Here is a 25,766-nt window from a genome sequence, read left to right as displayed (position 1 = left end):
GACTGGAGTGGAGGAGGGATGTTGAGAAGGGACTGGAGTGCAGGAGGGATGCTGAGTGGGGAGTGGAGGTGAGGAGGGATGTTGAGAGGGGAGTGGAGGAGCGATGCTGAGAGGGGAGTGGAGTGGTGGAGTGATGCTGAGAGGGGAGTGGAGTGGAGGAGGGATGCTGAGAGGGGAGTGGAGTGGAGGAGGGATTCTGAGAGTGGATGGGACTGGAGGAGAGTTGTTGAGACGGGACTGGACTGGAGAAGGTATGCTGAGAGTGGAGTGGAGGAGGGATGCTGAGAGGGGACTGGACTGGAGGAGGAATGCTGAGAGCGGATGGGAGTGGAGGAGGGATGCTGAGAGGGGACTGGAGGAGAGATGTTGAGACGGGACTGGACAGGAGCAGGGATGCTGAGATTGGAGTGGAGGGGAGGAGGGATGCTGAGAGGGTCTGGAGTGGAGGAGGAATGCTGAGTGGGGTTGGGAGTGGAGGAGGGATGCTGCGAGGGGACTGGAGGAGAGATGTTGAGACGGGACTGGACAGGTGGAGGGATGCTGAGATTGGATTGGAGGGGAGGAGGGATGCTGAGAGGGGACTGGAGTGGAGGAGGGATGCTGAGTGGGGACTGGAGTGGAGGAGGGATGTTGAGACGGGACTGGAGTGCAGGAGGGATGCTGAGTGGGGAGTGGAGGTGAGGAGGGATGTTGAGAGGGGAGTGGAGGAGGGATGCTGAGAGGGGAGTAGAGTGGTGGAGTGATGCTGAGAGGGGAGTGGAGTGGAGGAGGGATGCTGAGAGGGGAGTGGAGTGGAGGAGGGATGCTGAGAGTGGATGGGACTGGAGGAGAGATGTTGAGACGGGACTGGACTGGAGGAGGTATGCTGAGAGTGGAGTGGAGGAGGGATGCTGAGAGGGGACTGGACTGGAGGAGGAATGCTGAGAGCGGATGGGAGTGGAGGAGGGATGCTGAGAGGGGACTGGAGGAGAGATGTTGAGACGGGACTGGACAGGAGGAGGGATGCTGAGAATGGACTGGAGTGCAGGAGGGATGCTGAGTGGGGAGTGGAGGGGAGGAGGGATGTTGAGAGGGGAGTGGAGGAGGGATGCTGAGAGTGGAGTGGAGTGGTGGAGTGATGCTGAGAGGGGAGTGGAGTGGAGGAGGGATGCTGAGAGTGGAGTGGAGTGGAGGAGGGATGCTGAGAGGGGAGTGGAGTGGAGGAGTGATGCTGAGAGCGGACTGGACTGGAGGATGGATGCTGAGAGGGGAGTGGAGTGGAGGAGGGATGTTGAGATGGGATTGGACTGGAGGAGGGATACTGAGAAGGGAGTGGAGAGGAGGAGGAATGCAGAGAGGGGACTGGATTGGAGGAGAGATGTTGAGACGGGACTGGACAGGAGGAGGGATGCTGAGATTGGAGTGGAGTGGAGGAGGGATGCTGAGAGGGGACTGGAGTGGAGGAGGGATGCTGAGTGGTGACGAGTGGAGGAGGGATGTTGAGACGCGACTGGAGTGCAGGAGGGATGCTGAGTGGGGAGTGGAGGGGAGGAGGGATGTTGAGAGTGGAGTGGAGTGGTGGAGTGATGCTGAGAGGGGAGTGGAGTGGAGGAGGGATGCTGCGAGTGTAGTGGAGTGGAGGAGGGATGCTGAGAGGGGAGTGGAGTGGAGGAGTGATGCTGAGAGCGGACTGGACTGGAGGATGGATGCTGAGAGGGGAGTGGAGGGGAGGAGGGATCTTGAGAGGGGAGTGGAGTGGAGGAGGGATTCTGAGAGTGGAGTGGAGTGGAGGAGGGATGCTGAGAGCGGACTGGACTGGAGGAGGGATGCTGAGAGTGGAGTGGAGGAGGGATGCTGAGAGGGGAGTGGAGTGCAGGAGGGATGTTGAGGCGGGACTGAACTGGAGGAGGGATGCTGAGAGGGGAGTTGAGTGGAGGAGGGATGCTGAGAGGGGACTGGAGTGGACGACGTATGCTGAGAGGGGAGTGGACGAGGGATGCTGAGAGGGGAGTGGAGTGGAGGAGGGATGTTGAGACGGGACTGGACTGGAGGAGGGATTCTGAGAGGTGAGTGGAGTGGAGGAGTGATGCTGAGAGAGGACTGGAGTGGAGGAGGGATGCTGAGAGAATTGTGGAGGGGGTGAGGGATGCTGAGAGGGGACTGCAGTGGAGGAGGGTTGCTGAGAGGGGACTGGAGTGGAGGATGGATGCTGAGAGGGGAGTGGAGTGGAGTAGGGATGCTGAGAGGGGACTGCAGTGGAGGAGGGTTGCTGAGAGGGGACTGGAGTGGAGGATGGATGCTGAGAGGGGAGTGGAGGGGATGAGGGATGCTGAGAGTGGAGTGGTTTGGAGGAGAGATGTTGAGACGGGACTGGACTGAAGGAGGGATGCTGAGAGGGGACTGGAGTGGAGGGGGATGCTGAGAGGGGAGTGGAGTGGAGGAGGGATGTTGAGACGGGACTGGACTGGAGGAGGGATGCTGAGAGTGGATTGGACTGGAGGAGGGATGCTGAGAGGGGAGTGGAGTGGAGGAGGAATGCTGTGAGGGGACTGGTGTGCGGAGAGATGCTGAGAGTGGACAGGAGTGGAGGAGGTATTCTGAGAGGGGAGTGGAGTGGAGCAGGGATGCTGAGAGGGGAGTGGAGGAGGGATGCTGAGAGGGGAGTGGTTTGGAGGAGGCATGTTGAGGCGGGACTGGACTGGAGGAGCGATGCTGAGAGGGGACGAGTGGAGGAGAGATGTTGAGAGGGGAGTGGAGGAGGGACTATGAGAGGGTAATGGAGTGGAGGAGGGATGTTGAGACGGGACTGGACTGGAGGAGGGATTCTGAGAGGGGAGTGGAGGGGAGGGGATGCTGAGAGGGGACTGGAGTGGAGGAGGGATGTTGAGACAGGACTGGAGTGCAGGAGGGATGCTGAGAGGGGAGTGGAGGAGAGATGTTGAGACAGTACTGGACAGGAGGAGGGATGCTGAGAGTGGAGTGGAGGGGAGGAGGGATGCTGAGAGGGGACTTGAGTGGAGGAGGGATGCTGAGAGGGGATTGGACTGGAGGAGGGATGCTGAGAGGGGAGTGGAGTGGAGGAGTGATTCTGAGAGTGGAGTGGAGTGGAGGAGGGATGTTGAGATGGGATTGGACTGGAGGAGGGATACTGAGAGGGGAGTGGAGTGGAGTAGGAATGCTGAGAGGGGACTGGAGTGGAGCAGAGATGTTGAGACGGGACTGGACTGAAGGAGGGATGCTGAGAGGGGACGAGTGGAGGAGAGATGTTGAGAGGGGAGTGGAGTAGGGACTATGAGAGGGTACCGGAGTGGAGGAGGGATGTTGTGATGGGACTGGACTGGAGGATGGATGCTGAGAGGGGAGTGGAGTGGAGGAGGGATGCTGAGAGTGGACGGGAGTGGAGGAGGGATGCTGAGAGGGGAGTGGAGGGGAGGAGGGATGCTGAGTGCGGAGTGGAGTGCAGGAGGGCTGTTGAGACGGGTCTGGACTGAAGGAGGGATGCTGAGAGGGGAGTGGAGTGGAGGAGAGATGTTGAGACGGGACTGGACTGCAGGAGGTATGCTGAGAGTGGAGTGGAGGAGCGATGCTGAGAGGGGACTGGACTGGAGGAGGGATGCTGAGAGGGGACGAGTGGAGGAGAGATGTTGAGACGGGACTGGACTGGAGGAGGGATGCTGAGAGGTGAGTGGAGTGGAGGAGGGTTGCTGAGAGGGGATTGGAGTGGAGCAGAGATGTTGAGATGGGACTGGACTGGAGGAGGTATGCTGAAGTGGAGTGGAGGAGGGATGCTGAGAGGGGAGTGGAGTGGAGGAGGGATGCTGAGAGGGGACTGGAGTGGAGGTGGATGCTGAGAGGGGAGTGGAGTGGAGGAGGGATGCTGAGAGGGGATGGGACTGGAGGAGAGATGTTGAGACGGGACTGGACTGGAGGAGGTATGCTGAAAGTGGAGTGGAGGAGGGATGCTGAGAGGGGACTGGACTGGAGGAGGAATGCTGAGAGGGGATGGGAGTGGAGGAGGGATGCTGAGAGTGGAGTGGAGGAGGGATGCTGTGAGGGGAGTGGAGGGGAGGAGGGATGTTGAGAGGGGACTGGAGTGGAGGGGGGATGCTGAGAGGGGACGAGTGGAGGAGAGATGTTGAGACGGGACTGGACTGGAGGAGGGATTCTGAGAGGGGAGTGGAGTGGAGGAGGGATGCTGAGAGGGCAGTGGAGTGGAGGAGGGATTTTGAGACGGGACTGGACTGGAGGAGGGATGCTGAGAGGGGAGTGGAGTGGAGGAGGGATGTTGAGATGGGACTGGACTGGAGGAGGGATGCTGAGTGGCGACTGGACTGGAGGAGGAATGCTGAGAGCGGATGGGAGTGGAGGAGGGATGCTGAGAGGGGACTGGAGGAGAGATGTTGAGACGGGACTGGACAGGAGGAGGGATGCTGAGATTGGATTGGAGGGGAGGAGGGATGCTGAGAGGGGACTGGAGTGGAGGAGGGATGCTGAGTGGGGACTGGAGTGGAGGAGGGATGTTGAGAAGGGACTGGAGTGCAGGAGGGATGCTGAGTGGGGAGTGGAGGTGAGGAGGGATGTTGAGAGGGGAGTGGAGGAGCGATGCTGAGAGGGGAGTGGAGTGGTGGAGTGATGCTGAGAGGGGAGTGGAGTGGAGGAGGGATGCTGAGAGGGGAGTGGAGTGGAGGAGGGATTCTGAGAGTGGATGGGACTGGAGGAGAGTTGTTGAGACGGGACTGGACTGGAGAAGGTATGCTGAGAGTGGAGTGGAGGAGGGATGCTGAGAGGGGACTGGACTGGAGGAGGAATGCTGAGAGCGGATGGGAGTGGAGGAGGGATGCTGAGAGGGGACTGGAGGAGAGATGTTGAGACGGGACTGGACAGGAGCAGGGATGCTGAGATTGGAGTGGAGGGGAGGAGGGATGCTGAGAGGGTCTGGAGTGGAGGAGGAATGCTGAGTGGGGTTGGGAGTGGAGGAGGGATGCTGAGAGGGGACTGGAGGAGAGATGTTGAGACGGGACTGGACAGGTGGAGGGATGCTGAGATTGGATTGCAGGGGAGGAGGGATGCTGAGAGGGGACTGGAGTGGAGGAGGGATGCTGAGTGGGGACTGGAGTGGAGGAGGGATGTTGAGACGGGACTGGAGTGCAGGAGCGATGCTGAGTGGGGAGTGGAGGTGAGGAGGGATGTTGAGAGGGGAGTGGAGGAGGGATGCTGAGAGGGGAGTAGAGTGGTGGAGTGATGCTGAGAGGGGAGTGGAGTGGAGGAGGGATGCTGAGAGGGGAGTGGAGTGGAGGAGGGATGCTGAGAGTGGATGGGACTGGAGGAGAGATGTTGAGACGGGACTGGACTGGAGGAGGTATGCTGAGAGTGGAGTGGAGGAGGGATGCTGAGAGGGGACTGGACTGGAGGAGGAATGCTGAGAGCGGATGGGAGTGGAGGAGGGATGCTGAGAGGGGACTGGAGGAGAGATGTTGAGACGGGACTGGACAGGAGGAGGGATGCTGAGAATGGACTGGAGTGCAGGAGGGATGCTGAGTGGGGAGTGGAGGGGAGGAGGGATGTTGAGAGGGGAGTGGAGGAGGGATGCTGAGAGTGGAGTGGAGTGGTGGAGTGATGCTGAGAGGGGAGTGGAGTGGAGGAGGGATGCTGAGAGTGGAGTGGAGTGGAGGAGGGATGCTGAGAGGGGAGTGGAGTGGAGGAGTGATGCTGAGAGCGGACTGGACTGGAGGATGGATGCTGAGAGGGGAGTGGAGGGGAGGAGGGATCTTGAGAGGGGAGTGGAGTGGAGGAGGGATGCTGAGAGGAGAGTGGAGTGGAGGAGGGATGCTGAGAGCGGACTGGACTGGAGGAGGGATGCTGAGAGGGGAGTGGAGGGGAGGAGGGATGTTGAGAGGGGAGTGGAGGAGGGATGCTGAGAGGGGAGTGGAGTGGAGGAGGGATGTTGAGGCGGGACTGGACTGGAGGAGGGATGCTGAGAGGGGAGTGGAGTGGAGGAGGTATGCTGAGAGGGGACTGGAGTGGAGGACGTATGCTGAGAGGGGAGTGGACGAGGGATGCTGAGAGGGGAGTGGAGTGGAGGAGGGATGTTGAGACGGGACTGGACTGGAGGAGGGATTCTGAGAGGTGAGAGGACTGGAGTGGAGGAGGGATGCTGAGAGGGGAGTGGAGGGGGGAGGGATGCTGAGAGGGGAGTGGATTGGAGGAGGGATGTTGAGACGGGACTGGACTGGAGGAGGGATGCTGAGAGGGGACTGCAGGGGAGGGGATGCTGAGAAGGGACTGGAGTGGAGGAGGGATGTTGAGACGGGACTGGTGTGCAGGAGGGATGCTGAGAGTGGAGTGGAGGGGAGGAGGGATGCTGAGAGGGGACTGGAGTGGAGGAGGGATGCTTAGTGGGGACTGGAGTGGAGGAGGGATGTTGAGACGAGACTGGAGTGCAGGAGGGATGCTGAGTGGGGAGTGGAGGGGAGGAGGGATGTTGAGAGGGGAGTGGAGGAGGGATGCTGAGAGTGGAGTGGAGTGGTGGAGGGATGCTGAGAGTGTAGTGGAGTGGAGGAGGGATGCTGAGAGGGGAGTGGAGTGGAGGAGTGATGCTGAGAGCGGACTGGACTGGAGGATGGATGCTGAGAGGGGAGTGGAGGGGAGGAGGGATCTTGAGAGGGGAGTGGAGTGGAGGAGGGATTCTGAGAGTGGAGTGGAGTGGAGGAGGGATGCTGAGAGCGGACTGGACTGGAGGAGGGATGCTGAGAGTGGAGTGGAGGAGGGATGCTGAGAGGGGAGTGGAGTGCAGGAGGGATGTTGAGGCGGGACTGAACTGGAGGAGGGATGCTGAGAGGGGAGTTGAGTGGAGGAGGGATGCTGAGAGGGGACTGGAGTGGACGACGTATGCTGAGAGGGGAGTGGACGAGGGATGCTGAGAGGGGAGTGGAGTGGAGGAGGGATGTTGAGACGGGACTGGACTTGAGGAGGGATTCTGAGAGGTGAGTGGAGTGGAGGAGTGATGCTGAGAGAGGACTGGAGTGGAGGAGGGATGCTGAGAGGGGTGTGGAGGGGGTGAGGGATGCTGAGAGGGGAGTGGAGTGGAGGAGGGATGTTGAGACGGGACTGGACTGGTGGAGGGATGCTGAGAGGTGAGTGGAGTGGAGTAGGGATGCTGAGAGGGGACTGCAGTGGAGGAGGGTTGCTGAGAGGGGACTGGAGTGGAGGATGGATGCTGAGAGGGGAGTGGAGGGGATGAGGGATGCTGAGAGTGGAGTGGTTTGGAGGAGAGATGTTGAGACGGGACTGGACTGAAGGAGGGATGCTGAGAGGGGACTGGAGTGGAGGGGGATGCTGAGAGGGGAGTGGAGTGGAGGAGGGATGTTGAGACGGGACTGGACTGGAGGAGGGATGCTGAGAGTGGATTGGACTGGAGGAGGGATGCTGAGAGGGGAGTGGAGTGGAGGAGGAATGCTGTGAGGGGACTGGTGTGCGGAGAGATGCTGAGAGTGGACAGGAGTGGAGGAGGTATTCTGAGAGGGGAGTGGAGTGGAGCAGGGATGCTGAGAGGGGAGTGGAGGAGGGATGCTGAGAGGGGAGTGGTTTGGAGGAGGCATGTTGAGGCGGGACTGGACTGGAGGAGCGATGCTGAGAGGGGACGAGTGGAGGAGAGATGTTGAGAGGGGAGTGGAGGAGGGACTATGAGAGGGTAATGGAGTGGAGGAGGGATGTTGAGACGGGACTGGACTGGAGGAGGGATTCTGAGAGGGGAGTGGAGGGGAGGGGATGCTGAGAGGGGACTGGAGTGGAGGAGGGATGTTGAGACAGGACTGGAGTGCAGGAGGGATGCTGAGAGGGGAGTGGAGGAGAGATGTTGAGACAGTACTGGACAGGAGGAGGGATGCTGAGAGTGGAGTGGAGGGGAGGAGGGATGCTGAGAGGGGACTTGAGTGGAGGAGGGATGCTGAGAGGGGATTGGACTGGAGGAGGGATGCTGAGAGGGGAGTGGAGTGGAGGAGGGATTCTGAGAGTGGAGTGGAGTGGAGGAGGGATGTTGAGAGTGGAGTGGAGGAGGGATGCTGTGAGGGGAGTGGAGGGGAGGAGGGATGTTGAGAGGGGACTGGAGTGGAGGGGGGATGCTGAGAGGGGACGAGTGGAGGAGAGATGTTGAGACGGGACTGGACTGGAGGAGGGATTCTGAGAGGGGAGTGGAGTGGAGGAGGGATGCTGAGAGGGCAGTGGAGTGGAGGAGGGATTTTGAGACGGGACTGGACTGGAGGAGGGATGCTGAGAGGGGAGTGGAGTGGAGGAGGGATGTTGAGATGGGACTGGACTGGAGGAGGGATGCTGAGAGGCGACTGGACTGGAGGAGGAATGCTGAGAGCGGATGGGAGTGGAGGAGGGATGCCGAGAGGGGACTGGAGGAGAGATGTTGAGACGGGACTGGACAGGAGGAGGGATGCTGAGATTGGATTGGAGGGGAGGAGGGATGCTGAGAGGGGACTGGAGTGGAGGAGGGATGCTGAGTGGGGACTGGAGTGGAGGAGGGATGTTGAGAAGGGACTGGAGTGCAGGAGGGATGCTGAGTGGGGAGTGGAGGTGAGGAGGGATGTTGAGAGGGGAGTGGAGGAGGGATGCTGAGAGGGGAGTGGAGTGGTGGAGTGATGCTGAGAGGGGAGTGGAGTGGAGGAGGGATGCTGAGAGGGGAGTGGAGTGGAGGAGGGATTCTGAGAGTGGATGGGACTGGAGGAGAGTTGTTGAGACGGGACTGGACTGGAGAAGGTATGCTGAGAGTGGAGTGGAGGAGGGATGCTGAGAGGGGACTGGACTGGAGGAGGAATGCTGAGAGCGGATGGGAGTGGAGGAGGGATGCTGAGAGGGGACTGGAGGAGAGATGTTGAGACGGGACTGGACAGGAGCAGGGATGCTGAGATTGGAGTGGAGGGGAGGAGGGATGCTGAGAGGGTCTGGAGTGGAGGAGGAATGCTGAGTGGGGATGGGAGTGGAGGAGGGATGCTGAGAGGGGACTGGAGGAGAGATGTTGAGACGGGACTGGACAGGTGGAGGGATGCTGAGATTGGATTGGAGGGGAGGAGGGATGCTGAGAGGGGACTGCAGTGGAGGAGGGATGCTGAGTGGGGACTGGAGTGGAGGAGGGATGTTGAGACGGGACTGGAGTGCAGGAGGGATGCTGAGTGGGGAGTGGAGGTGAGGAGGGATGTTGAGAGGGGAGTGGAGGAGGGATGCTGAGAGGGGAGTAGAGTGGTGGAGTGATGCTGAGAGGGGAGTGGAGTGGAGGAGGGATGCTGAGAGGGGAGTGGAGTGGAGGAGGGATGCTGAGAGTGGATGGGACTGGAGGAGAGATGTTGAGACGGGACTGGACTGGAGGAGGTATGCTGAGAGTGGAGTGGAGGAGGGATGCTGAGAGGGGACTGGACTGGAGGAGGAATGCTGAGAGCGGATGGGAGTGGAGGAGGGATGCTGAGAGGGGACTGGAGGAGAGATGTTGAGACGGGACTGGACAGGAGGAGGGATGCTGAGAATGGACTGGAGTGCAGGAGGGATGCTGAGTGGGGAGTGGAGGGGAGGAGGGATGTTGAGAGGGGAGTGGAGGAGGGATGCTGAGAGTGGAGTGGAGTGGTGGAGTGATGCTGAGAGGGGAGTGGAGTGGAGGAGGGATGCTGAGAGTGGAGTGGAGTGGAGGAGGGATGCTGAGAGGGGAGTGGAGTGGAGGAGTGATGCTGAGAGCGGACTGGACTGGAGGATGGATGCTGAGAGGGGAGTGGAGGGGAGGAGGGATCTTGAGAGGGGAGTGGAGTGGAGGAGGGATGCTGAGAGGAGAGTGGAGTGGAGGAGGGATGCTGAGAGCGGACTGGACTGGAGGAGGGATGCTGAGAGGGGAGTGGAGGGGAGGAGGGATGTTGAGAGGGGAGTGGAGGAGGGATGCTGAGAGGGGAGTGGAGTGGAGGAGGGATGTTGAGGCGGGACTGGACTGGAGGAGGGATGCTGAGAGGGGAGTGGAGTGGAGGAGGTATGCTGAGAGGGGACTGGAGTGGAGGACGTATGCTGAGAGGGGAGTGTACGAGGGATGCTGAGAGGGGAGTGGAGTGGAGGAGGGATGTTGAGACGGGACTGGACTGGAGGAGGGATTCTGAGAGGTGAGAGGACTGGAGTGGAGGAGGGATGCTGAGAGGGGAGTGGAGGGGGGAGGGATGCTGAGAGGGGAGTGGATTGGAGGAGGGATGTTGAGACGGGACTGGACTGTAGGAGGGATGCTGAGAGGGGACTGCAGGGGAGGGGATGCTGAGAAGGGACTGGAGTGGAGGAGGGATGTTGAGACGGGACTGGTGTGCAGGAGGGATGCTGAGAGTGGAGTGGAGGGGAGGAGGGATGCTGAGAGGGGACTGCAGTGGAGGAGGGATGCTTAGTGGGGACTGGAGTGGAGGAGGGATGTTGAGACGAGACTGGAGTGCAGGAGGGATGCTGAGTGGGGAGTGGAGGGGAGGAGGGATGTTGAGAGGGGAGTGGAGGAGGGATGCTGAGAGTGGAGTGGAGTGGTGGAGGGATGCTGAGAGTGTAGTGGAGTGGAGGAGGGATGCTGAGAGGGGAGTGGAGTTGAGGAGTGATGCTGAGAGCGGACTGGACTGGAGGATGGATGCTGAGAGGGGAGTGGAGGGGAGGAGGGATCTTGAGAGGGGAGTGGAGTGGAGGAGGGATTCTGAGAGTGGAGTGGAGTGGAGGAGGGATGCTGAGAGCGGACTGGACTGGAGGAGGGATGCTGAGAGTGGAGTGGAGGAGGGATGCTGAGAGGGGAGTGGAGTGCAGGAGGGATGTTGAGGCGGGACTGAACTGGAGGAGGGATGCTGAGAGGGGAGTTGAGTGGAGGAGGGATGCTGAGAGGGGACTGGAGTGGACGACGTATGCTGAGAGGGGAGTGGACGAGGGATGCTGAGAGGGGAGTGGAGTGGAGGAGGGATGTTGAGACGGGACTGGACTTGAGGAGGGATTCTGAGAGGTGAGTGGAGTGGAGGAGTGATGCTGAGAGAGGACTGGAGTGGAGGAGGGATGCTGAGAGGGGTGTGGAGGGGGTGAGGGATGCTGAGAGGGGAGTGGAGTGGAGGAGGGATGTTGAGACGGGACTGGACTGGTGGAGGGATGCTGAGAGGTGAGTGGAGTGGAGTAGGGATGCTGAGAGGGGACTGCAGTGGAGGAGGGTTGCTGAGAGGGGACTGGAGTGGAGGATGGATGCTGAGAGGGGAGTGGAGGGGATGAGGGATGCTGAGAGTGGAGTGGTTTGGAGGAGAGATGTTGAGACGGGACTGGACTGAAGGAGGGATGCTGAGAGGGGACTGGAGTGGAGGGGGATGCTGAGAGGGGAGTGGAGTGGAGGAGGGATGTTGAGACGGGACTGGACTGGAGGAGGGATGCTGAGAGTGGATTGGACTGGAGGAGGGATGCTGAGAGGGGAGTGGAGTGGAGGAGGAATGCTGTGAGGGGACTGGTGTGCGGAGAGATGCTGAGAGTGGACAGGAGTGGAGGAGGTATTCTGAGAGGGGAGTGGAGTGGAGCAGGGATGCTGAGAGGGGAGTGGAGGAGGGATGCTGAGAGGGGAGTGGTTTGGAGGAGGCATGTTGAGGCGGGACTGGACTGGAGGAGCGATGCTGAGAGGGGACGAGTGGAGGAGAGATGTTGAGAGGGGAGTGGAGGAGGGACTATGAGAGGGTAATGGAGTGGAGGTGGGATGTTGAGACGGGACTGGACTGGAGGAGGGATTCTGAGAGGGGAGTGGAGGGGAGGGGATGCTGAGAGGGGACTGGAGTGGAGGAGGGATGCTGAGAGTGGAGTGGAGGGGAGGAGGGATGCTGAGAGGGGACTTGAGTGGAGGAGGGATGCTGAGAGGGGATTGGACTGGAGGAGGGATGCTGAGAGGGGAGTGGAGTGGAGGAGGGATTCTGAGAGTGGAGTGGAGTGGAGGAGGGATGTTGAGAGTGGAGTGGAGGAGGGATGCTGTGAGGGGAGTGGAGGGGAGGAGGGATGTTGAGAGGGGACTGGAGTGGAGGGGGGATGCTGAGAGGGGACGAGTGGAGGAGAGATGTTGAGACGGGACTGGACTGGAGGAGGGATTCTGAGAGGGGAGTGGAGTGGAGGAGGGATGCTGAGAGGGCAGTGGAGTGGAGGAGGGATTTTGAGACGGGACTGGACTGGAGGAGGGATGCTGAGAGGGGAGTGGAGTGGAGGAGGGATGCTGAGTGGGGAGTGGAGGTGAGGAGGGATGTTGAGAGGGGAGTGGAGGAGGGATGCTGAGAGGGGAGTGGAGTGGTGGAGTGATGCTGAGAGGGGAGTGGAGTGGAGGAGGGATGCTGAGAGGGGAGTGGAGTGGAGGAGGGATTCTGAGAGTGGATGGGACTGGAGGAGAGTTGTTGAGACGGGACTGGACTGGAGAAGGTATGCTGAGAGTGGAGTGGAGGAGGGATGCTGAGAGGGGACTGGACTGGAGGAGGAATGCTGAGAGCGGTTGGGAGTAGAGGAGGGATGCTGAGAGGGGACTGGAGGAGAGATGTTGAGACGGGACTGGACAGGAGCAGGGATGCTGAGATTGGAGTGGAGGGGAGGAGGGATGCTGAGAGGGTCTGGAGTGGAGGAGGAATGCTGAGTGGGGATGGGAGTGGAGGAGGGATGCTGAGAGGGGACTGGAGGAGAGATGTTGAGACGGGACTGGACAGGTGGAGGGATGCTGAGATTGGATTGGAGGGGAGGAGGGATGCTGAGAGGGGACTGGAGTGGAGGAGGGATGCTGAGTGGGGACTGGAGTGGAGGAGGGATGTTGAGACGGGACTGGAGTGCAGGAGGGATGCTGAGTGGGGAGTGGAGGTGAGGAGGGATGTTGAGAGGGGAGTGGAGGAGGGATGCTGAGAGGGGAGTAGAGTGGTGGAGTGATGCTGAGAGGGGAGTGGAGTGGAGGAGGGATGCTGAGAGGGGAGTGGAGTGGAGGAGGGATGCTGAGAGTGGATGGGACTGGAGGAGAGATGTTGAGACGGGACTGGACTGGAGGAGGTATGCTGAGAGTGGAGTGGAGGAGGGATGCTGAGAGGGGACTGGACTGGAGGAGGAATGCTGAGAGCGGATGGGAGTGGAGGAGGGATGCTGAGAGGGGACTGGAGGAGAGATGTTGAGACGGGACTGGACAGGAGGAGGGATGCTGAGAATGGACTGGAGTGCAGGAGGGATGCTGAGTGGGGAGTGGAGGGGAGGAGGGATGTTGAGAGGGGAGTGGAGGAGGGATGCTGAGAGTGGAGTGGAGTGGTGGAGTGATGCTGAGAGGGGAGTGGAGTGGAGGAGGGATGCTGAGAGTGGAGTGGAGTGGAGGAGGGATGCTGAGAGGGGAGTGGAGTGGAGGAGTGATGCTGAGAGCGGACTGGACTGGAGGATGGATGCTGAGAGGGGAGTGGAGGGGAGGAGGGATCTTGAGAGGGGAGTGGAGTGGAGGAGGGATGCTGAGAGGAGAGTGGAGTGGAGGAGGGATGCTGAGAGCGGACTGGACTGGAGGAGGGATGCTGAGAGGGGAGTGGAGGGGAGGAGGGATGTTGAGAGGGGAGTGGAGGAGGGATGCTGAGAGGGGAGTGGAGTGGAGGAGGGATGTTGAGGCGGGACTGGACTGGAGGAGGGATGCTGAGAGGGGAGTGGAGTGGAGGAGGTATGCTGAGAGGGGACTGGAGTGGAGGACGTATGCTGAGAGGGGAGTGGACGAGGGATGCTGAGAGGGGAGTGGAGTGGAGGAGGGATGTTGAGACGGGACTGGACTGGAGGAGGGATTCTGAGAGGTGAGAGGACTGGAGTGGAGGAGGGATGCTGAGAGGGGAGTGGAGGGGGGAGGGATGCTGAGAGGGGAGTGGATTGGAGGAGGGATGTTGAGACGGGACTGGACTGGAGGAGGGATGCTGAGAGGGGACTGCAGGGGAGGGGATGCTGAGAAGGGACTGGAGTGGAGGAGGGATGTTGAGACGGGACTGGTGTGCAGGAGGGATGCTGAGAGTGGAGTGGAGGGGAGGAGGGATGCTGAGAGGGGACTGGAGTGGAGGAGGGATGCTTAGTGGGGACTGGAGTGGAGGAGGGATGTTGAGACGAGACTGGAGTGCAGGAGGGATGCTGAGTGGGGAGTGGAGGGGAGGAGGGATGTTGAGAGGGGAGTGGAGGAGGGATGCTGAGAGTGGAGTGGAGTGGTGGAGGGATGCTGAGAGTGTAGTGGAGTGGAGGAGGGATGCTGAGAGGGGAGTGGAGTGGAGGAGTGATGCTGAGAGCGGACTGGACTGGAGGATGGATGCTGAGAGGGGAGTGGAGGGGAGGAGGGATCTTGAGAGGGGAGTGGAGTGGAGGAGGGATTCTGAGAGTGGAGTGGAGTGGAGGAGGGATGCTGAGAGCGGACTGGACTGGAGGAGGGATGCTGAGAGTGGAGTGGAGGAGGGATGCTGAGAGGGGAGTGGAGTGCAGGAGGGATGTTGAGGCGGGACTGAACTGGAGGAGGGATGCTGAGAGGGGAGTTGAGTGGAGGAGGGATGCTGAGAGGGGACTGGAGTGGACGACGTATGCTGAGAGGGGAGTGGACGAGGGATGCTGAGAGGGGAGTGGAGTGGAGGAGGGATGTTGAGACGGGACTGGACTTGAGGAGGGATTCTGAGAGGTGAGTGGAGTGGAGGAGTGATGCTGAGAGAGGACTGGAGTGGAGGAGGGATGCTGAGAGGGGTGTGGAGGGGGTGAGGGATGCTGAGAGGGGAGTGGAGTGGAGGAGGGATGTTGAGACGGGACTGGACTGGTGGAGGGATGCTGAGAGGTGAGTGGAGTGGAGTAGGGATGCTGAGAGGGGACTGCAGTGGAGGAGGGTTGCTGAGAGGGGACTGGAGTGGAGGATGGATGCTGAGAGGGGAGTGGAGGGGATGAGGGATGCTGAGAGTGGAGTGGTTTGGAGGAGAGATGTTGAGACGGGACTGGACTGAAGGAGGGATGCTGAGAGGGGACTGGAGTGGAGGGGGATGCTGAGAGGGGAGTGGAGTGGAGGAGGGATGTTGAGACGGGACTGGACTGGAGGAGGGATGCTGAGAGTGGATTGGACTGGAGGAGGGATGCTGAGAGGGGAGTGGAGTGGAGGAGGAATGCTGTGAGGGGACTGGTGTGCGGAGAGATGCTGAGAGTGGACAGGAGTGGAGGAGGTATTCTGAGAGGGGAGTGGAGTGGAGCAGGGATGCTGAGAGGGGAGTGGAGGAGGGATGCTGAGAGGGGAGTGGTTTGGAGGAGGCATGTTGAGGCGGGACTGGACTGGAGGAGCGATGCTGAGAGGGGACGAGTGGAGGAGAGATGTTGAGAGGGGAGTGGAGGAGGGACTATGAGAGGGTAATGGAGTGGAGGAGGGATGTTGAGACGGGACTGGACTGGAGGAGGGATTCTGAGAGGGGAGTGGAGGGGAGGGGATGCTGAGAGGGGACTGGAGTGGAGGAGGGATGTTGAGACAGGACTGGAGTGCAGGAGGGATGCTGAGAGGGGAGTGGAGGAGAGATGTTGAGACAGTACTGGACAGGAGGAGGGATGCTGAGAGTGGAGTGGAGGGGAGGAGGGATGCTGAGAGGGGACTTGAGTGGAGGAGGGATGCTGAGAGGGGATTGGACTGGAGGAGGGATGCTGAGAGGGGAGTGGAGTGGAGGAGGGATTCTGAGAGTGGAGTGGAGTGGAGGAGGGATGTTGAGATGGGATTGGACTGGAGGAGGGATACTGAGAGGGGAGTGGAGTGGAGTAGGAATGCTGAGAGGGGACTGGATTGGAGCAGAGATGTTGAGACGGGACTGGACTGAAGGAGGGATGCTGAGAGGGGACGAGTGGAGGAGAGATGTTGAGAGGGGAGTGGAGTAGGGACTATGAGAGGGTACCGGAGTGGAGGAGGGATGTTGTGATGGGACTGGACTGGAGGATGGATGCTGAGAGGGGAGTGGAGTGGAGGAGGGATGCTGAGAGTGGACGGGAGTGGAGGAGGGATGCTGAGAGGGGAGTGGAGGGGAGGAGGGATGCTGAGTGCGGAGTGGAGTGCAGGAGGGCTGTTGAGACGGGTCTGGACTGAAGGAGGGATGCTGAGATGGGACTGGAGTGGAGGTGGATGCTGAGAGTGGAGTGGAGGAGGGATGCTGAGAGGTGATGGGTCTGGAGGAGAGATGTTGAGACGGGACTGGACTGCAGGAGGTATGCTGAGAGTGGAGTGGAGGAGCGATGCTGAGAGGGGACTGGACTGGAGGAGGGATGCTGAGAGGGGACGAGTGGAGGAGAGATGTTGAGACGGGACTGGACTGGAGGAGGGATGCTGAGAGGGGAGTGGAGTGGAGGAGGGTTGCTGAGAGGGGATTGGAGTGGAGGAGAGATGTTGAGATGGGACTGGACTGGAGGAGGTATGCTGAAGTGGAGTGGAGGAGGGATGCTGAGAGGGGAGTGGAAGGGAGGAGGGAAGCTGAGAGGGGAGTGGACTTGAGGAGGGATGTTGAGACGGGACTCGACTTGAGGAGGGATGCTGACAGGGGAGTGGAGTGGAGGAGGGATGCTCAGAGTGGACTGGAGTGGAGGAGGGATGCTGAGAGGGGAGTTGAGCGGAGGAGGGATGCTAAGAGGGGAGTGGAGTGGAGTGGAGGAGGGATGCTGAGAGGGGAGTGGAGTGGAGGAGGGATGCTGAGAGGGGACTGGAGTGGAGGTGGATGCTGAGAGGGGAGTGGAGTGGAGGAGGGATGCTGAGAGGGGATGGGACTGGAGGAGAGATGTTGAGACGGGACTGGACTGGAGGAGGTATGCTGAAAGTGGAGTGGAAGAGGGATGCTGAGAGGCGACTGGACTGGAAGAGGGATGCTGAGAGTGGACTGGAGTGGAGGAGGAATGCTGAGAGGGGATGGGAGTGGAGGAGGGATGCTGAGAGTGGAGTGGAGGAGGGATGCTGTGAGGGGAGTGGAGGGGAGGAGGGATGTTGAGAGGGGACTGGAGTGGAGGGGGGATGATGAGAGGGGACGAGCGGAGGAGAGATGTTGAGACGGGACTGGACTGGAGGAGGGATTCTGAGAGGGGAGTGGAGGAGGGTTGCTGAGAGGGGAGTGGAGTGGAGGAGAGATGTTGAGACGGGACTGGACTGGAGGAGGGATTCTGAGAGGGGAGTGGAGTGGAGGAGGGATGCTGAGAGGGCAGTGGAGTGGAGGAGGGATTTTGAGACGGGACTGGACTGGAGGAGGGATGCTGAGAGGGGAGTGGAGTGGAGGAGGGATGCTGAGAGGGCAGTGGAGTGGAGGAGGGATTTTGAGACGGGACTGGACTGGAGGAGGGATGCTGAGAGGGGAGTGGAGTGGAGGAGGGATGTTGAGATGGGACTGGACTGGAGGAGGGATGCTGAGAGGCGACTGGACTGGAGGAGGAATGCTGAGAGCGGATGGGAGTGGAGGAGGGATGCTGAGAGGGGACTGGAGGAGAGATGTTGAGACGGGACTGGACAGGAGGGATGCTGAGATTGGATTGGAGGGGAGGAGGGATGCTGAGAGGGGACTGGAGTGGAGGAGGGATGCTGAGTGGGGACTGGAGTGGAGGAGGGATGTTGAGACGGGACTGGAGTGCAGGAGGGATGCTGAGTGGGGAGTGGAGGTGAGGAGGGATGTTGAGAGGGGAGTGGAGGAGGGATGCTGAAAGGGGAGTGGAGTGGTGGAGTGATGCTGAGAGGGGAGTGGAGTGGAGGAGGGATGCTGAGAGGGGAGTGGAGTGGAGGAGGGATTCTGAGAGTGGATGGGACTGGAGGAGAGTTGTTGACACGGGACTGGACTGGAGCAGGGATGCTGAGATTGGAGTGGAGGGGAGGAGGGATGCTGAGAGTGGAGTGGAGTGGAGGAGGGATGCTGAGAGGGGAGTGGAGTGGAGGAGTGATGCTGAGAGCGGACTGGACTGGAGGATGGATGCTGAGAGGGGAGTGGAGGGGAGGAGGGATCTTGAGAGGGGAGTGGAGTGGAGGAGGGATGCTGAGAGGGGAGTGGAGTGGAGGAGGGATGCTGAGAGCGGACTGGACTGGAGGAGGGATGCTGAGAGGGGACGAGTGGAGGAGAGATGTTGAGACGGGACTGGACTGGAGGAGGGATGCTGAGAGGGGAGTGGACGAGGGATGCTGAGAGGGGACTGGAGGAGAGATGTTGAGACGGGACTGGACAGGAGCAGGGATGCTGAGATTGGAGTGGAGGGGAGGAGGGATGCTGAGAGGGTCTGGAGTGGAGGAGGAATGCTGAGTGGGGACTGGAGTGGAGGAGGGATGTTGAGAGGGGAGTGGAGGGGAGGAGGGATGTTGAGAGGGGAGTGGAGGAGGGATGCTGAGAGGGGAGTGGAGTGGAGGAGGGATGTTGAGGCGGGACTGGACTGGAGGAGGGATGCTGAGAGGGGAGTGGAGTGGAGGAGGTATGCTGAGAGGGGAGTGGAGTGGAGGAGGGATGCTGAGAGTGGAGTGGAGTGGAGGAGGGATGCTGAGAGGGGAGTGGAGTGGAGGAGTGATGCTGAGAGCGGACTGGACTGGAGGATGGATGCTGAGAGGGGAGTGGAGGGGAGGAGGGATCTTGAGAGGGGAGTGGAGTGGAGGAGGGATGCTGAGAGGGGAGTGGAGTGGAGGAGGGATGCTGAGAGCGGACTGGACTGGAGGAGGGATGCTGAGAGGGGAGTGGAGGGGTGGAGGGATGTTGAGAGGGGAGTGGAGGAGGGATGCTGAGAGGGGAGTGGAGTGGAGGAGGGATGTTGAGGCGGGACTGGACTGGAGGAGGGATGCTGAGAGGGGAGTGGAGTGGAGGAGTTATGCTGAGAGGGGACTGGAGTGGAGGACGTATGCTGAGAGGGGAGTGGACGAGGGATGCTGAGAGGGGAGTGGAGTGGAGGAGGGATGTTGAGACGGGACTGGACTGGAGGAGGGATTCTGAGAGGTGAGTGGAGTGGAGGAGGGATGCTGAGAGAGGACTGGAATGGAGGAGGGATGCTGAGAGGGGAGTGGAGGGGGGGAGGGATGCTGAGAGGGGAGTGGAGTGGAGGAGGGATGTTGAGACGGGACTGGACTGGTGGAGGGATGCTGAGAGGTGAGTGGAGTGGAGTAGGGATGCTGAGAGGGGACTGGAGTGGAGGAGGGATGCTCAGAGTGGACTGGAGTGGAGGAGGGATGCTGAGAGGGGAGTTGAGCGGAGGAGGGATGCTGAGAGGGGAGTGGAGTGGAGTGGAGGAGGGATGCTAAGAGTGGAGTGGAGTGGAGGAGGGATGCTGAGAGTGGACTGGAGTGGAGGAGGGATGCTGAGAGGGGAGTTGAGTGGAGGAGGGATGCTGAGAGGGGACTGGACTAAAGGAGGGATGCTGAGAGGGGAGTGGAGTGGAGGAGGGATGCTGAGAGGGGACTGGAGTGGAGGTGGATGCTGAGAGGGGAGTGGAGTGGAGGAGGGATGCTGAGAGGGTATGGGACTGGAGGAGAGATGTTGAGACGGGACTGGACTGGAGGAGGTATGCTGAAAGTGGAGTGGAGGAGGGATGCTGAGAGGGGACTGGACTGGAGGAGGAATGCTGAGAGGGGATGGGAGTGGAGGAGGGATGCTGAGAGTGGAGTGGAGGAGGGATGCTGTGAGGGGAGTGGAGGGGAGGAGGAATGTTGAGAGGGGACTGGAGTGGAGGGGGGCTGCTGAGAGGGGACGAGTGGAGGAGAGATGTTGAGACGGGACTGGACTGGAGGAGGGATTCTGAGAGGGGAGTGGAGGAGGGTTGCTGAGAGGGGAGTGGAGTGGAGGAGAGATGTTGAGACGGGACTGGACTGGAGGAGGGATTCTGAGAGGGGAGTGGAGTGGAGGAGGGATGCTGAGAGGGCAGTGGGGTGGAGGAGGGATTTTGAGACGGGACTGGACTGGAGGAGGAATGCTGAGAGGGCAGTGGAGTGGAGGAGGGATTTTGAGACGGGACTGGACTGGAGGAGGGATGCTGAGAGGGGAGTGGAGTGGAGGAGGGATGTTGAGATGGGACTGGACTGGAGGAGGGATGCTGAGAGGCGACTGGACTGGAGGAGGAATGCTGAGAGCGGATGGGAGTGGAGGAGGGATGCTGAGAGGGGACTGGAGGAGAGATGTTGAGACGGGAATGGACAGGAGGAGGGATGCTGAGATTGGATTGGAGGGGAGGAGGGATGCTGAGAGGGGACTGGAGTGGAGGAGGGATGCTGAGTGGGGACTGGAGTGTAGGAGGGATGTTGAGACGGGACTGGAGTGCAGGAGGGATGCTGAGTGGCGAGTGGAGGTGAGGAGGGATGTTGAGAGGGGAGTGGAGGTGGGATGCTGAGAGGGGAGTGGAGTGGTGGAGTGATGCTGAGAGGGGAGTGGAGTGGAGGAGGGATGCTGAGAGGGGAGTGGAGTAGAGGAGGGATGCTGAGAGTGGATGGGACTGGAGGAGAGATGTTGAGACGGGACTGGACTGGAGGAGGTATGCTGAGAGTGGAGTGGAGGAGGGATGCTGAGAGGGGACTGGACTGGAGGAGGAATGCTGAGAGCGGATGGGAGTGGAGGAGCGATGCTGAGAGGGGACTGGAGGAGAGATGTTGAGACGGGACTGGACAGGAGGAGGGATGCTGAGAATGGACTGGATTGCAGGAGGGATGCTGAGTGGGGAGTGGAGGGGAGGAGGGATGTTGAGAGGGGAGTGGAGGAGGGATGCTGAGAGTGGAGTGGAGTGGTGGAGTGATGCTGAGAGGGGAGTGGAGTGGAGGAGGGATGCTGAGAGTGGAGTGGAGTGGAGGAGGGATGCTGAGAGGGGAGTGGAGTGGAGGAGTGATGCTGAGAGCGGACTGGACTGGAGGATGGATGCTGAGAGGGGAGTGGAGGGGAGGAGGGATCTTGAGAGGGGAGTGGAGTGGAGGAGGGATGCTGAGAGGGGAGTGGAGTGGAGGAGGGATGCTGAGAGCGGACTGGACTGGAGGAGGGATGCTGAGAGGGGAGTGGAGGGGAGGAGGGATGTTGAGAGGGGAGTGGAGGAGGGATGCTGAGAGGGGAGTGGAGTGGAGGAGGGATGTTGAGGCGGGACTGGACTGGAGGAGGGATGCTGAGAGGGGAGTGGAGTGGAGGAGGTATGCTGAGAGGGGACTGGAGTGGAGGACGTATGCTGAGAGGGGAGTGGACGAGGGATGCTGAGAGGGGAGTGGAGTGGAGGAGGGATGTTGAGACGGGACTGGACTGGAGGAGGGATTCTGAGAGGTGAGAGGACTGGAGTGGAGGAGGGATGCTGAGAGGGGAGTGGAGGGGGGAGGGATGCTGAGAGGGGAGTGGATTGGAGGAGGGATGTTGAGACGGGACTGGACTGGTGGAGGGATGCTGAGAGGTGAGTGGAGTGGAGTAGGGATGCTGAGAGGGGACTGGAGTGGAGGAGGGATGCTGAGAGTTGACTGGAGTGGAGGATGGATGCTGAGAGGGGAGTGGAGGGGATGAGGGATGCTGAGAGTGGAGTGGATTGGAGGAGAGATGTTGAGACGGGACTGGACTGAAGGAGGGATTCTGAGAGGGGACTGGAGTGGAGGGGGATGGTGAGAGGGGAGTGGAGTGGAGGAGGGATGTTGAGACGGGACTGGACTGGAGGAGGGATGCTGAGAGTGGATTGGACTGGAGGAGGGATGCTGAGAGGGGAGTGGAGTGGAGGAAGAATGCTGTGAGGGAACTGGAGTGCGGAGAGATGCTGAGAGTAGAGAGGAGTGGAGGAGGGATTCTGAGAGGGGAGTGGAGTGGAGCAGGGATGCTGAGAGGGGAGTGGAGTGGAGGAGGGATGCTGAGAGGGGAGTGGTGTGGAGGAGGCATGTTGAGACGGGACTGGACTGGAGGAGCGATGCTGAGAGGGGACGAAAGGAGGAGAGATGTTGAGACGGGACTAGACTGGAGGAGGTATGCTGAGAGTGGAGTGGAGGAGGGATGCTGAGAGGAGAGTGGAGGGGAGGAGGGATGCTGAGAGTGGAGTGGAGTGGAGGAGGGATGTTGAGACGGGTCTGGACTGAAGGAGGGATGCTGAGAGGGGAGTGGAGGAGGGATGCTGAGAGTGGACTGGAGTAGCGGAGGGATGCTGAGAGGGGAGTGGAGTGGAGGAGGGATGCTGAGAGTGGATGGGACTGGAGGAGAGATGTTGAGACGGGACTGGACTGGATGAGGTATGCTGAGAGTGGAGTGGAGGAGGGATGCTGAGAGGGGACTGGACTGGAGGAGGAATGCTGAGAGCGGATGGGAGTGGAGGAGGGATGCTGAGAGGGGACTGGAGGAGAGATGTTGAGACAGGACTGGACAGCAGGAGGGATGCTGAGATTGGAGTGGAGTGGAGGAGGGATGCTGAGAGGGGACTGGAGTGGAGGAGGGATGCTGAGTGGTGACGAGTGGAGGAGGGATGTTGAGATGCGACTGGAGTGCAGGAGGAATGCTGAGTGGGGAGTGGAGGGGAGGAGGGATGTTGAGCGGGGAGTGGAGGAGGGATGCTGAGAGTGGAGTGGAGTGGTGGAGTGATGCTGAGAGGGGAGTGGAGTGGAGGAGGGATGCTGAGAGTGTAGTGGAGTGGAGGAGGGATGCTGAGAGGGGAGTGGAGTGGAGGAGTGATGCTGAGAGCGGACTGGACTGGAGGATGGATGCTGAGAGGGGAGTGGAGGGGAGGAGGGATCTTGAGAGGGGAGTGGAGTGGAGGAGGGATTTTGAGAGGGGAGTGCAGTGGAGGAGGGATGCTGAGAGCGGACTGGACTGGAGGAGGGATGCTGAGAGGGGAGTGGAGGGGAGGAGGGATGTTGAGAGGGGAGAGGAGGAGGGATGCTGAGAGGGGAGTGGAGTGGAGGAGGGATGTTGAGGCGGGACTGAACTGGAGGAGGGATGCTGAGAGGGGAGTGGAGTGGAGGAGGGATGCTGAGAGGGGACTGGAGTGGAGGACGTATGCTGAGAGGGGAGTGGACGAGGGATGCTGAGAGGGGACTGCAGTGGAGGAGGGATGCTGAGAGGGGACTGGAGTGGAGGATGGATGCTGAGAGGGGAGTGGAGGGGATGAGGGATGCTGAGAGTGGAGTGGATTGGAGGAGAGATGTTGAGACGGGACTGGACTGAAGGAGGGATGCTGAGAGGGGACTGGAGTGGAGGGGGATGCTGAGAGGGGAGTGGAGTGGAGGAGGGATGTTGAGACGGGACTGGACTGGAGGAGGGATGCTGAGAGTGGATGGGACTGGAGGAGGGATGCTGAGAGGGGAGTGGAGTGGAGGAGGAATGCTGTAAGGGACTGGTGTGCGGAGAGATGCTGAGAGTGGAGAGGAGTGGAGGAGGGATTCTGAGAGGGGAGTGGTGTGGAGGAGGCATGTTGAGACGGGACTGGACTGGAGGAGCGATGCTGAGAGGGGACGAGTGGAGGAGAGATGTTGAGAGGGGAGTGGAGGAGGGACTATGAGAGGGTAATGGAGTGGAGGAGGGATGTTGAGACGGGACTGGACTGGAGGAGGGATGCTGAGAGGGGAGTGGAGGGGAGGGGATGCTGAGAGGGGACTGGAGTGGAGGAGGGATGTTGAGACAGGACTGGAGTGCAGGAGGGATGCTGAGAGGGGAGTGGAGGAGAGATGTTGAGACAGGACTGGGCAGGAGGAGGGATGCTGAGAGTGGAGTGGAGGGGAGGAGGGATGCTGAGAGGGGACTGGAGTGGAGGAGGGATGCTGAGAGGGGATTGGACTGGAGGAGGGATGCTGAGAGGGGAGTGGAGTGGAGGAGGGATTCTGAGAGTGGAGTGGAGTGGAGGAGAGATGTTGAGACGGGACTGGACTGAAGGAGGGATGCTGAGAGGGGAGTGGTGTGGAGGAGGGCTGTTGAGACGGGACTGGACTGGAGGAGGGATGTTGTGATGGGACTGGACTGGAGGATGGATGCTGAGAGGGGAGTGGAGTGGAGGAGGGATGCTGAGAGTGGACGGGAGTGGAGGAGGGATGCTGAGAGGGGAGTGGAAGGGAGGAGAGATGCTGAGTGCGGAGTGGAGTGCAGGAGGGATGTTGAGACGGGTCTGGATTGAAGGAGGGATGCTGAGAGGGGACTGGAGTGGAGGTGGATGCTGAGAGGGGAGTGGAGTGGAGGAGGGATGCTGAGAGGTGATGGGTCTGGAGGAGAGATGTTGAGACGGGACTGGACTGCAGGAGGTATGCTGAGAGTGGAGTGGAGGAGCGATGCTGAGAGGGGACTGGACTGGAGGAGGGATGCTGAGAGGGGACGAGTGGAGGAGAGATGTTGAGACGGGACTGGACTGGAGGAGGGATGCTGAGAGGGGAGTGGAGTGGAGGAGGGTTGCTGAGAGGGGATTGGAGTGGAGGAGAGATGCTGAGAGCGGACTGGACTGGAGGAGGGATGCTGAGAGGGGAGTGGAGGGGAGGAGGGATGTTGAGAGGGGAGAGGAGGAGGGATGCTGAGAGGGGAGTGGAGTGGAGGAGGGATGTTGAGGCGGGACTGAACTGGAGGAGGGATGCTGAGAGTGGAGTGGAGTGGAGGAGGGATGCTGAGAGGGGACTGGAGTGGAGGACGTATGCTGAGAGGGGAGTGGACGAGGGATGCTGAGAGGGGAGTGGAGTGGAGGAGGGATGTTGAGACGGGACTGGACTGGAGGAGGGATTCTGAGAGGTGAGTGGAGTGGAGGAGTGATGCTGAGAGAGGACTGGAGTGGAGGAGGGATGCTGAGAGGGGTGTGGAGGGGGGGAGGGATGCTGAGAGGGGAGTGGAGTGGAGGAGGGATGTTGAGACGGGACTGGACTGGTGGCGGGATGCTGAGAGGTGAGTGGAGTGGAGTAGGGATGCTGAGAGGGGACTGCAGTGGAGGAGGGTTGCTGAGAGGGGACTGGAGTGGAGGATGGATGCTGAGAGGGGAGTGGAGGGGATGAGGGATGCTGAGAGGGGTGTGGAGGGGGGGAGGGATGCTGAGAGGGGACTGGAGTGGAGGAGGGATGTTGAGACGGGACTGGACTGGAGGAGGGATGCTGAGAGTGGATTGGACTGGAGGAGGGATGCTGAGAGGGGAGTGGAGTGGAGGAGGAATGCTGTGAGGGGACTGGTGTGCGGAGAGATGCTGAGAGTGGAGAGGAGTGGAGGAGGGATTCTGAGAGGGGAGTGGAGTGGAGCAGGGATGCTGAGAGGGGAGTGGAGGAGGGATGCTGAGAGGGGAGTGGTGTGGAGGAGGCATGTTGAGACGGGACTGGACTGGAGGAGCGATGCTGAGAGGGGACGAGTGGAGGAGAGATGTTGATAGGGGAGTGGAGGAGGGACTATGAGAGGGTAATGGAGTGGAGGAGGGATGTTGAGACGGGACTGGACTGGAGGAGGGATGCTGAGAGGGGAGTGGAGGGGAGGGGATGCTGAGAGGGGTCTGGAGTGGAGGAGGGATGTTGAGACAGGACTGGAGTGCAGGAGGGATGCTGAGAGGGGAATGGAGGAGAGATGTTGAGACAGGACTGGACAGGAGGAGGGATGCTGAGAGGGGAGTGGAGTGGAGTGGAGGAGGGATGCTAAGAGTGGAGTGGAGTGGAGGAGGGATGCTGAGAGTGGACTGGAGTGGAGGAGGGATGCTGAGAGGGGAGTTGAGTGGAGGAGGGATGCTGAGAGGGGACTGGACTAAAGGAGGGATGCTGAGAGGGGAGTGGAGTGGAGGAGGGATGCTGAGAGGGGACTGGAGTGGAGGTGGATGCTGAGAGGGGAGTGGAGTGGAGGAGGGATGCTGAGAGGGTATGGGACTGGAGGAGAGATGTTGAGACGGGACTGGACTGGAGGAGGTATGCT

This window comes from Hemitrygon akajei, unplaced genomic scaffold (genome assembly GCF_048418815.1).
Source record: "Hemitrygon akajei unplaced genomic scaffold, sHemAka1.3 Scf000090, whole genome shotgun sequence".
NCBI lineage: Eukaryota > Metazoa > Chordata > Chondrichthyes > Myliobatiformes > Dasyatidae > Hemitrygon > Hemitrygon akajei.
This window is presented reverse-complemented; position numbering follows the sequence as displayed.